This window comes from Arachis hypogaea, chromosome 20, assembly GCF_003086295.3.
Source record: "Arachis hypogaea cultivar Tifrunner chromosome 20, arahy.Tifrunner.gnm2.J5K5, whole genome shotgun sequence".
Lineage (NCBI taxonomy): Eukaryota > Viridiplantae > Streptophyta > Magnoliopsida > Fabales > Fabaceae > Arachis > Arachis hypogaea.
Window position 1 is genome coordinate 66,253,469 of NC_092055.1, and position 11,572 is coordinate 66,265,040.

The following is an 11,572-nucleotide window of genomic DNA, read 5'->3' on the forward strand; positions in this document are numbered from 1 at the left end:
TTCAATTTAAAAATTCTATCTTTTTCAAATCTTTTTCAAAAATCAAATCTTTTTCATTTTTTCTTTCATATTTTCAAAATTGATTAAAAAATTTTAAGTTTGTTACTTGCCTAGTAAGAAAGGTTCAATCTTTAAATTTTAAAATCATATCTTTTTGTTTCTTGTTACTCAAGTAATCAACTTTAATTTTCAAAATCAAATCTTTTTAAATTTCTTTTTCAAAATAAATTTCAATCACATCTATTTCAAAATCAATTTCAAAATCTTTTCTAACCTCTTATCTTTTCAAAATTGATTTTCAAATCTTTTTCAATTAATCCTATCTTTTTATTTGATTCTTATCTTTTTCAAAACTACCTAACTAATTTTCTCTCTCTAATTTTCGAAAATTACTAACCCCTTTTTCAAAATTTGTTTTAATTAACTAAATATTTTAATTTTTAATTTTAATTTACTCCTTCTCTTAATTTTTGAATTTTAACTTTAATTTTAAATTAAAAACAAAAATATTTTTATTTTATTTTAATTAATTTTTGAATTTTTCTCTTCTCCTTCTTCTATTCTCCTCTTCTTCTACTCACATAAAGGAATCTCTATACTGTGACATAGAGGATTCCATATTTTCTATTCTCTTATTTTTCACATGAGCAGGAGCAAGGATAAGAACATTCTTGTTGAAGCTGATCCTGAACCTGAAAGGACTCTTAAGAGGAAACTAAAAGAAGCTAAAGCACAAAACTCCGGAGAGGACCTAACTGAAATTTTCGAAAAAGAAGTAGAGATGGCCGAAACCAATAACAATGGTAGAGGTGCAAGGAAGATGCTTGGTGACTTCACTGCACCAAATTCTAACTTACATAGAAGAAGCATCTCAATCCCTGCCATTGGAGCAAACAACTTTGAGCTAAAGCCTCAATTAGTTTCTCTAATGCAACAGAATTGCAAGTTTCATGGACTTCCATCAGAAGATCCTTTTCAGTTTTTAACCGAATTCTTGCAGATCTGTGATACTGTTAAGACCAGTGGGGTTGATCCCGAGGTCTACAGGCTTATGCTTTTCCCATTTGCTGTAAGAGACAGAGCTAGAATATGGTTGGACTCTCAACCTAAAGATAGCCTGAACTCTTAGGATAAACTGGTCACAGATTTCTTAGCCAAGTTTTTTCCTCCTCAAAAGTTAGCAAGCTTAGAGTGGATGTTCAATCCTTCAAACAGAAAGAAGGTGAATCCCTCTATGAAGCTTGGGAGAGATACAAGCAACTGACCAAAAAGTGTCCTTCTGACATGCTTTCAGAATGGACCATCCTAGATATATTCTATGATGGTTTGTCTGAATTATCAAAGATGTCATTGGACCATTCTGCAAGTGGATCTATTCACCTAAAGAAAATGCCTGCAGAAGCTCAGGAACTCATTGACGTGGTTACAAATAACCAGTTCATGTACACTTCTGAAAGGAATCCTGTGAGTAATGGAACGCCTCAGAGAAAGGGAGTTCTTGAAATTGATACTCTGAATGCCATATTGGCTCAGAATAAAATATTGACTCAGCAAGTCAATATTATTTCTCAGAGTCTGAATGGATTGCAAGCTGGATCCAACAGTACTAAAGAGGCATCTTCTGAAGAAGAAGCTTATGATCCTGAGAACCCTGCAATAGTAGAGGTAAATTACATGGGTGAACCCTATGGAAACACCTATAATCCCTCATGGAGAAATCATCCAAATTTCTCATGGAAGGATCAACAAAAGCCTCAACAAGGCTTTAATAATGGTGGAAGAAACAGGTTTAGCAATAGCAAGCCTTTTCTTTCATCCTCTCAGCAACAGACAGAGAACTCTGAGCAGAATCCATCTAGGTTAGCAAATATAGTCTCTGATATATCTAAGGCCACTCTAAGTTTCATGAATGAAACAAGGTCCTCCATTAGAAATTTGGAAGAACAAGTGGGCCAGCTGAGTAAAAGGGTCACTGAAACTCCTTCTAGTACTCTCCCAAGCAATACAGAAGAGAATCCAAAAAGAGAGTGCAAGGCCATAACCTTAATTGGTGTGGCCGAACCCAGAGAGGGGGAGGGAAGAACATAAATCCTAGTGAGGAAGACCTCTTGGGACGTTCACTGACCAATAAGGAGTTTCCCTTTGAGGAACCAAAGGAATCTGAGGCTCATACAGAGACCATAGAGATTCCATTCAACTTGCTTCTACCCTTCATGAGCTTTGATGAGTATTCTTTCTCTGAAGAGGATGAAGACATTACTGAAGAGCAAGTTGCTAAGTATCTTGGTGCAATCAAGAAGCTGAATGCCAAATTATTTGGTAATGAGACTTGGGAAGATGAACCTCCCTTGCTTACCAATGAATTGAATGCATTGGATAGACAGAAATTACCTCAAAAGAAACAGGATCCTAGTAAATTCTTAATACGCTGTACCATAGGCACGATGACCTTTGAGAAGGCTCTGTGTGACCTGGGGTCAGGCATTAACCTTATGCCACTCTCTGTAATGGAGAAACTTGGGATCTTTGAGGTGCAAGCTGCCAGAATCTCATTAGAGATGGCAGACAACTCGAGAAAACAGGCTTATGGACTAGTAGAGGACGTGTTAGTAAAGGTTGAATGCCTATACATCCCTACTAATTTCATAATCCTAGACACTGGGAAGGATGAGGATGAATCCATCATCCTTGGAAGACCCTTCCTAGCCACAGCAAAAGCTGTTATTGATATGGACAGAGGAGAGTTGGTCCTTCAACTGAATGAGGACAACCTTGTGTTTAAAACTCAAGGATCTCCTTCTGTAACATTGGAGAGGAAGCATGAAAAGCTTCTCTCACTGCAGAGTCTGTAATGGCCTAGCCTTTAGCCTCAAAGAAACGACATTTTTTCGGGATCAAACGGAATTTTTATGGGATATTTAGGAATTTTAGTACATATAAGCACCTCCACTGCACAGGTGCTATGTCATCAAGCTGCTGAGTTAGTAGCTTGACTGCACCAGACACCTTTCCTAATCTAAGCAGGCACGTCGCGAAAAGTTGCAGTTTTGGACCACTTCGGGTCCAAATTTCAAAATTTTGATTTCTGTGGTTAGTCTCTATGTGACGAGCCGGTCTCGTTTTTTGAGAGAAAAATTATATTAATATAATATTCATATATTATTATTTTATTTGGAATATTATATTATTATTTTCTCTAATGTGGTTAATGTTGATCTATGTTTACGAATATAATAACTGAGCTAGAAATCTACCGGTAATGGATAATACCGGCATTCATAGATGAACTTAGCAATGCTAATGCTTCATCATATATCTTTTATTCTCATAATTATCATGTTACTAGTATCATTTATACTATTAACATTCATGCTTATCCTTTAGTAATGTAATCTGATGTATCTAGTTTTAGTAATTATCTTCAAACTTATATTTTATTATTAAACTCTGATGAGTTAGCACCCTGTGACACGTGGCTCTCCCAGAGTTAGCCACCACATGTTTCCTTTCTTGCTCTCCAAGAAAAGGTTTCTTAAGGAAAAAGTAAGAAACGCTTGTATTCTAATACATCTAGCTTTAGTAATTATCCTTTCTTGAGATATTTTTACACCAAACTTTAGGATAATGCTTATCCTAACCCCATGGGTCCCTAGACTCATCATTACCATCATCTTTTCTTCCAAGACAAGCCAAAATTCGAAAATTCCATTAGAGAAACCAAGAGAACTTCCATGAAAGCTTCAAGCTTCTTTCTCCGTTCTTTCTCAAACTAAAACCCTATCAAAAATCTAATCCAACCAAAATGATCACCTCTTCCTCCTGTTCATTTCTATATCAATTTTCATGGAGTAAATCAAGGCATGATAACTGCTCCTCCTCCTCCTTGAAGTTTCAGCCATGGTGGAAACTCAAGCTGATGATGTTTTGTTCATGTTTTCTCTTAGGATCTCTTGTTCAATCACCATAGGCTCTAAGAAAACTTAATTTTTAGCTGTCTTGAGGTGAGAAAAACCTTCTTTTCACCATCATGAAGCTTCGGCCTTCATGGTTCATATGGTTCTAAAGTTGTTTTTGATGTTAAAATAGGCGTAAAAGTACTTTTGGAAGCTTGTTTTTGGCTCAACTTTTGGCAGCAGCAAAGGAGGTAAGGTTTGGTGAATTAATCAATGATTGGTTGTATTCTTGAAGTGTTAAATCAGATATTGTTACTTGAGGCTTGATTTTGAGTGTTTGTGTGGTGGTTTGATCATGAAATCTTGTTGTTTAATGCTTGAAAATCAAGTTTATGATGGTTTTAAAGTTTCTATTGTTGCTGCTGGAAAAACGTGGCTTTCCAGCCATGAAATTCATAACATTTGATTCTTATTTGATTTGTATTCGATGGCTAAAACATTGCTCTTTGGTTTGGTAAAAATCAGGTAAAAATTGATTACCGAAAAGATTGAAAAACTAGCTGAAAATCAAGTGGAAATTTGTTGAACTTTTAGAAAAGTGTTTTTCATTTTTGAATGATGTGAAAACGTTTATTTTGATGGTTTTTGGCATCAAAATGTAATTATTAAAAAGTTTGGGATTGAAAATTAATTAATAAGAAGTGAAGGGGCTAAAGTGCAAATATTAAAAGTTTAGGGGTTAGAATGCAATTTCCAAAAAGTTCAGGGATCAAAATGTAATTTTTGAAAGTTAAATAAAATATTATTTTATTAATAATATTATTTTATCATTAATAATAAAATATTGATAAAAAGAAAGTTTTTCCTAAAGCCTCGGGAAGGCAGTTTTGAGTCCAAAATTCTTTAATTCTCTTTATTAAACACCTAAGGAAAAGTTCAATAGAAAGTATGGAGGTAAGTATGGTAATGAAAAAGGTTTTAGAAACTTTCATACATGTTGGAAAGAAAAGGAGTTAAAAGATATATAGCTGTGTGCTTGACCTTACAATGTAAATAGAGAACTGTTAAATGAGATCACTGTGATGTTGTGATGCTTGAATTAAGATTGTGGAAAGATGATAAAGATGATTGATGAGTGATGGAAAGAATGGTTATATGTGACTTATGAGCCTTCGGACGATGCTTGTGAATATTATGCAGGGACACCCGTATTCTGATGTTGCTTTCCAGACAGGCTGCGGTAGAGATGTACCAGCCCTGCAAGCTGAATGCTTGGTAGAGGCCTGACTCGCATACCTATGGTATATTGAGATTTGAGCAAATACCAGCCCTGCAAGTCGAGAGTACTTGGTAGAGGGTATGCAGTACTTAATCTGGGATTAAGTTCTAGGAAGGCCTTATCTGACTTGGATGGTCGGATTGCGTCAGGAGTGGGTCGGAACCGACAAATGAGCTAATTACCTGCAGTAGGACTAAACATGCATCATACTTGTTTGTTCATATTTTAATTGGTTTTCCTATGTGAACAACTTTGTTTAATTGCTAACTGCTATACTTGACGTAACTGTTCTTGATTGTGTTTGAACCTCATTACTTGTGTTTGTAACTGATTATTTGGATTGTGGTGATTGGATGTTGATTGAGTTGTTTGGTCTGAGGCCGTGGCTGGTATGTTTGAGGTTTAGTTCTGTATAAAGTATCTGACTGGTTCAGCATAGACTTAATGAACCTATGCTTGGAACAAGATGATCATTTATACCGCGTAGGTAACTTCTTTTATGTTTATAGTCTAGTTAAGTATGAAAAATCAAACTCTTACAGCATAGACTTAACTGAACCTATGCTTGGGACAAGTTGGTCATTCATACCATTAGGAAACTTTTAAGATTCTTATATCTGGAAGAAAAGTTTAGATTTATGGTTAATTAACTGATTTCTTTTAAAAAGGTTTTGAATATTTGATTGTTAAACTGATAAACCACTATTTTATGGTTTATCTTGTACTCAATTGAGTGGATTTCATCAACTCTTTACCTACTTATTCATACTATTTGCATGGTTTTATATTTCCTTCCTAATTATGTGTTTAGATTGAAAACATGCTTCTTTGATCTTATAATTGCTTATTATTAATCCTCTCTTATCACCATTAGATGCCTTGATATGTGTGTTAAGTGCTTTCATAGATTATAGGGCAGGAATGGCTTGGAGAATGGGAAGAAAGCATGCAAAAGTGGAAGGAATACAAGAAGTTGGAGAAATTGCTAAGCTGTCCAGCCTGACCTCTCTGCACTCAAACGGCTATAACTTTAGCTACAGAGGTCCAAACGACGCGGTTCCAGTTGTGTTGGAAAGCTAACGTCTGGGGCTTCGATTTGATATATAATATGCTATAGTTTCCTTGACGCTAGTTGACGCGACCGCGTGATTCATGCGGCCGCATCGCAATGACGGAAATCCAGCGTGGCAAAATTCGAACCCAGCGAATTCTTGACAATTTTTGACCCAGTTTGTGGTCCAGAAAACACAGATTAGAGGCTATAAAGTGGGGGAATGCATCCATTCATGAGGAGGCTCTCATATTCACAATTTGAGGAGTAGATGTAGTTTTTAGAGAGAGAGGTTCTCTCCTCTCTTTTAGGATTAGGATTTAGGATTTCTCTTAGTTTTAGAGTGACTCTCAAATCCCAGGTTCAACGTTCTTTTACTTTATATTTATCTCTTACGTTCAGATACTTTAATGCTTATATTAGTTATGTTGCCTATTTGGCTTATGCTACATTCATGTTATGATTTTCTTAATTAATATTATTTGAGGTATTTCAGATTTAAGATTGCTTTGCTTTTAATTTAATTTAGATATTTTCTTCCTTTTGGCTTTGGTTAGGTAATTGGTAACACTTGAGTTGTCAAACTCAGGAGTGGTTGAAATTGGCAGATTTTGCTTTAGCTAGGATTGCTCTAACACTAGTCTCTCCACAGGAGTTGACTAGGACTTGAGAATCAAGCTAATTAGTCCACTTGACTTAACTAAGTGGGATTAAAATCCAATTCTCATCACATCTGATAAGGATAACAAGGATAGGATTTCCGGTTCTCATACCTTGCCCAGAGTTTATTTTACAGTTATTTATTTATTTTTATTGCTCGAAAATATACCTGTGCGCATTGCCCAAACTTCCAAAACCCCCAATTTACAATCTTCATAACCAATAATAAGAACATACTTCCCTGCAATTCCTTGAGAAGACGACCCAAGGTTTGAATACTCGGTTATCAATTTCAAAGGGGTTTGTTACTTGTGACAACCAAAACATTTGTACGAAGGGATTTTTGTCGGTTTAGAGACTATATCTACAACGCGATTGTTTTTATGACATTCTTTACTGGCAAAAAAAATCCTAACGTCAAAATGGCGCCGTTGCCGGGGAATTGCAAATGTGTGCCTTATTATTGGTTATTGTAAATATTTTATTTTTGCTTGTTTATTTGTTTTTATTTTTATTTTCGCTTTTTCTTAAGTTAAGAGGTTATTGGTTTTTATTTTAAAATTTTTATTTTATCTTATCTTATTTCAAAAATCAAATTTCAAAAATTTAAATTTAAAATTTTTTTTTTCAAAACTCAAATTAAAAAATTTTCAAAATTCAAAATTCAAATTTCAAAATTTCAAAATTCAAATTTCAAAATTTAATTTTTAAATTCAAAATTTAAATAACCTTTTAATTTAAATTTATTTTTATTTTTGTTTTTAATTTTTTATTTGCTACTATGAACTCTCACCCCTTTGGCTATGAGTCTGGTTACAATTATGTTGCAGGAAGAAGAAATTACAATGAGAATAGGCATCAAGGTTGGAACAATCAAAGATGGGATGAGCCACAAGGATTTAATCAACCCTCATGGTAACAACCACCTCCAATGGACTATCAACAACCACCATCATATGCCTATGAACCTCCTCAACACAACTTGGGACCGCCATACTCACAAGCCTCTTTCCGCCATTCACCTCCATATGACCCTAACCCACATCCACCATACCAACCACCTTATGAACCAAATGAACCATACATAGATCCACCCCAAACCTCCATGGAGAGAGCACTCACTGATCTAAACTCTACTATACGAGCTCTAGCCGCCCAAATTAGACCACCAAATACCTTTAACAATCAACCCTCAAGCTCTAGTACACTTCCTTTTCAATCACAGAATGATCTCTCCATCCCACCACCACCTCAATATCTGCCATCTCCATATCCATCAATCCAAGAGCACTATGATCCTACCTATGATAACCGAGTGCATCAAGAGACAAAGGATCGTTTCAAGGAAACAGTAACAGTGGATCGATTTTAGGCAACCACTCAACAACTGGGGCAAGCATTAATTCAATGGGCTTCTAGGTGCTCAAATATACAAGGATCAGTCACAGCTCCATGTGGATAGTCTAGTGAAGAGTGTAGCATAAAGGAGATACCAGAAACCCCAGTGGACAAGAAAGAGAATGAATTCGTACTAGAACAAGTGGAAGACGCGGTCATTGTTTAAGAAGAAGAAGTGGTTGAAGACTTAGGAGATGCAGAACCTCCATGGGAAAGTCAAGATATAGAGCCTCCTTCCAAGACGGTTGAAATTGATGCTGAAGAGGGTGTACAACCTCCAAAGCATATCATAGTTGAAGACTTGGAAGAGGTTAATCAAGAGATGGAGATTCAAGAAGAGGAAGCACAACCTCCCATGCCCTTGGAAAGCAATGAAGAGGGGATTGAATTGAAAGAAAGATACCAAGAGGAAGAGGTTGAAATTGAAGAAGCTTGCAAAGAGGTGGTAATTATCAGAGAAGAGCACAAGGGAGTAGAACTTGCAATTTCATTAAAAATACCTCCCCCTAAGTTGCCATCATCCTTCACAACATTCAAGTGAGTAAATTTCATATCTCCTAGCTTTCTAATCCCACTTGAATATGGGCTACTGGAGACGGATGGTCAACTTAGAGCTCTTTGTGGTATTAAGAATAAGAGGAAGATGGTCAGTGGTAAGAATTATCCTGCAAGGTTCATCATGGTTGGAAGCTTTAAGTTTAAATGCAAAGGTTGGTGTAAAGCTCAACTGAATGGGTCTAGGAAGTTGATTGGCCACTTACGTGAGAATTCAGACTGCTTGCCACCCGGATGGAACAATATTTCTCAACCAAAAGACGGGTGCAAAGGCAAGGTCTGGGACCCCGGAATCCATTCTATCAATCACCACTCTTGGGGCCTGGTCACTTGCTTTAACTTACTTGAAGGCTTTCTGCGCCTTGTTTGGGATCCCGGAGGTTACTGGAGATACAAACATTAGTGGAGATTCCTGGATGAATTCAAGCACAAGCCACCATAACAGGGAGCTCACCAAATGTCCAACTTAAGGATTTTAACTAAAAGTGCTAGGTGGGAGACAACCCACCATGGTATGATCGTTCATTTTTTATTTTTATTTAGTTTTATTTATTTTCGAGTTTTATTTTATTATATTGAACCTGGAGTTTTGCATCACATTCATATTAACACTGCATTCTGCATTTTTTTTAGATGATCCAAAAAAAAAAAGCGAGCACGGGACGCGACCGCTTCAGCGACGCGTCCGCGTCGCAAGGAGAGGGGAGAAAAATAAAAATGAACAGAGAGTTATGCAGGAGCAGCGCTGGAGGCGTGCCAGTGGCACAATTCGTACCACGCGACCGCATCGCTGACGTGACCGCGTCATATGGGAATAATGGCCTCCCACGCGACTGCGTGACCCACGCGGCCGCGTGAGCTGAAATCGGCGTAAAAAGGGTGTATGGCCGAAAGTTGAGCTGGAATTGGGCTGGACCCGTGCTAGTAGCACAAGCCCAGCCACGCGAACGCATCACCGACGCGTCCGCGTCGTTTTGGAAATAAGACCACCCGCGCGATCGCGTCGACCACGCGACCGCGTCACCCAACCTTATCGCACACCACGCGACCGCGTCACCCACGTGACCGCGTTGCCAGCGTCGCACAACCTATCCAGATTAGTGCCAATTTTCTTATCTTTTCTCTTCTAATCCTAATTTCTTCCTTCTCTCTCCTTTCTCACTTTCTTTTTCTTCTTCTCATCCTTTTTCCCTCTCATTCTATTTTATTTAATTTATTTACATACTTTCATTCATTGCATATTTTTAAAATTATTATTGGTGTTCAAGTTTTCTTATTTAACTGTTGCATCTTCTCTTGAATTATTTTGGGTGCTTAGTGACTTGTTTTATTCTGGATAGGTAATATTATTTATATCAATGCCAACCTTTTATACCTATATTACTTTTACATTGACATGAATTTATATTATTTCTCCTTACCCACACTCTCTTCCCTATTTTTGCAAATTTTTGCACTCTTGATTTGCCATGTACTTCTACTTTTTTCTCACTTGCATGTTGTAGCTACCATGTAATTGAGACCCTTATTCTTTGGCAATAACCCAACCATATTCTATTTATTCTATCTCTTTGGGTTCCTGTTCCTCTTTTTTTCTCTTCTTTCAGGCTGGCCACCGAAGACGAAAAAAGGGAGAAACTTCTAAAAGGGAAGACAAACAAGTCCATCTGCACAATCCTTGAAGTAAAGCATCAGTTGGAACAACCCGTCCACTTGCACATCTCAGCATGCACCGAGGACGGTGCAATCTTTAAGTGTGGGGAGGTCGATACTGATCTCCATGGGTTGGTTATTTCTTGACTCAACACCAAATTCTTTATTTTATTTGTTTGATTGTTGCATTTGCATGTTTGATTGCATATTTGTTTGATTTTTTTGCATATTTTACCACTTGGTTGAAGTAACATTTTCTTTTTAAAAGAAAATTTTTAGAGCATTTCACTAATTTGAATAAAATTTAATGTTACACTTGTTTGAAGAGATATTATACTGGAACATGGTTTAGAGCTTGAACACACAAAACCTATGAGATTTTTGAGCCTATTTAATTGGTTGCATTTTTTCAACAAATATTTTATTTTTGGTGTGTATTTTTCTCTCTAAAATTGTGATCTTTGTCTTGCTTAATTCTATATTTCCATAATTTGATGTATGCATACACTTACATGATTGAGGCCTTTGTTTCACTGAGTTTACATACCCATATGGCCTTACCTTTCATTATCCCTTGAAAACCAATTTGAGCCTATTTTACCCCTTTGTTATTTACTTTAGCACATCATTAACTCTAAGCGAAAAATAATAATGTCCTTAATTTGAATCCTTAGTTAGCTTAGGCTAGTGAGAGTGCTTATGATTTAAGTGTGGGAAATTGGGTTTGGAAATATTTGGTTTGAGAATTGAGTATGTTAGAATTTTCTAAAAATGTGAAAGAAATATTTAGGACATGTTCATGCATTCAATAAATTAATCATATGCATTGAGAAAAACAAAAGAAAAAAAATTATATATATATATAAAGAGAGAAAAAAAAGAGAGAAAAAGAAAAGAAAAAGTGCAAATAAGAGAAAGGGGACAAAATGCCCCAAAGTAAGTGAAAGCAATGCATATGTACAGTACTTAGAATTAGAATGCATGAATAATGTGGAAAACATGGTTGATGGATAGTTGGATGTGGTATTATGATTACATGGATTGTTTAAGTTAGGTGGAAAGTTTAAGTTAATTAAGGATTCA

General features: G+C 36.3%; 1 non-coding gene across 1 annotated transcript; it reads right to left on the bottom strand.

The window, feature by feature from the left end:
• Positions 1 to 1,182: 1,182 nt before the first annotated feature.
• Positions 1,183 to 1,290, bottom strand: LOC112787098 (small nucleolar RNA R71). The gene has a single exon (XR_003194530.1). It is a non-coding gene; the product is annotated as a small nucleolar RNA R71 (small nucleolar RNA).
• Positions 1,291 to 11,572: the final 10,282 nt, after the last annotated feature.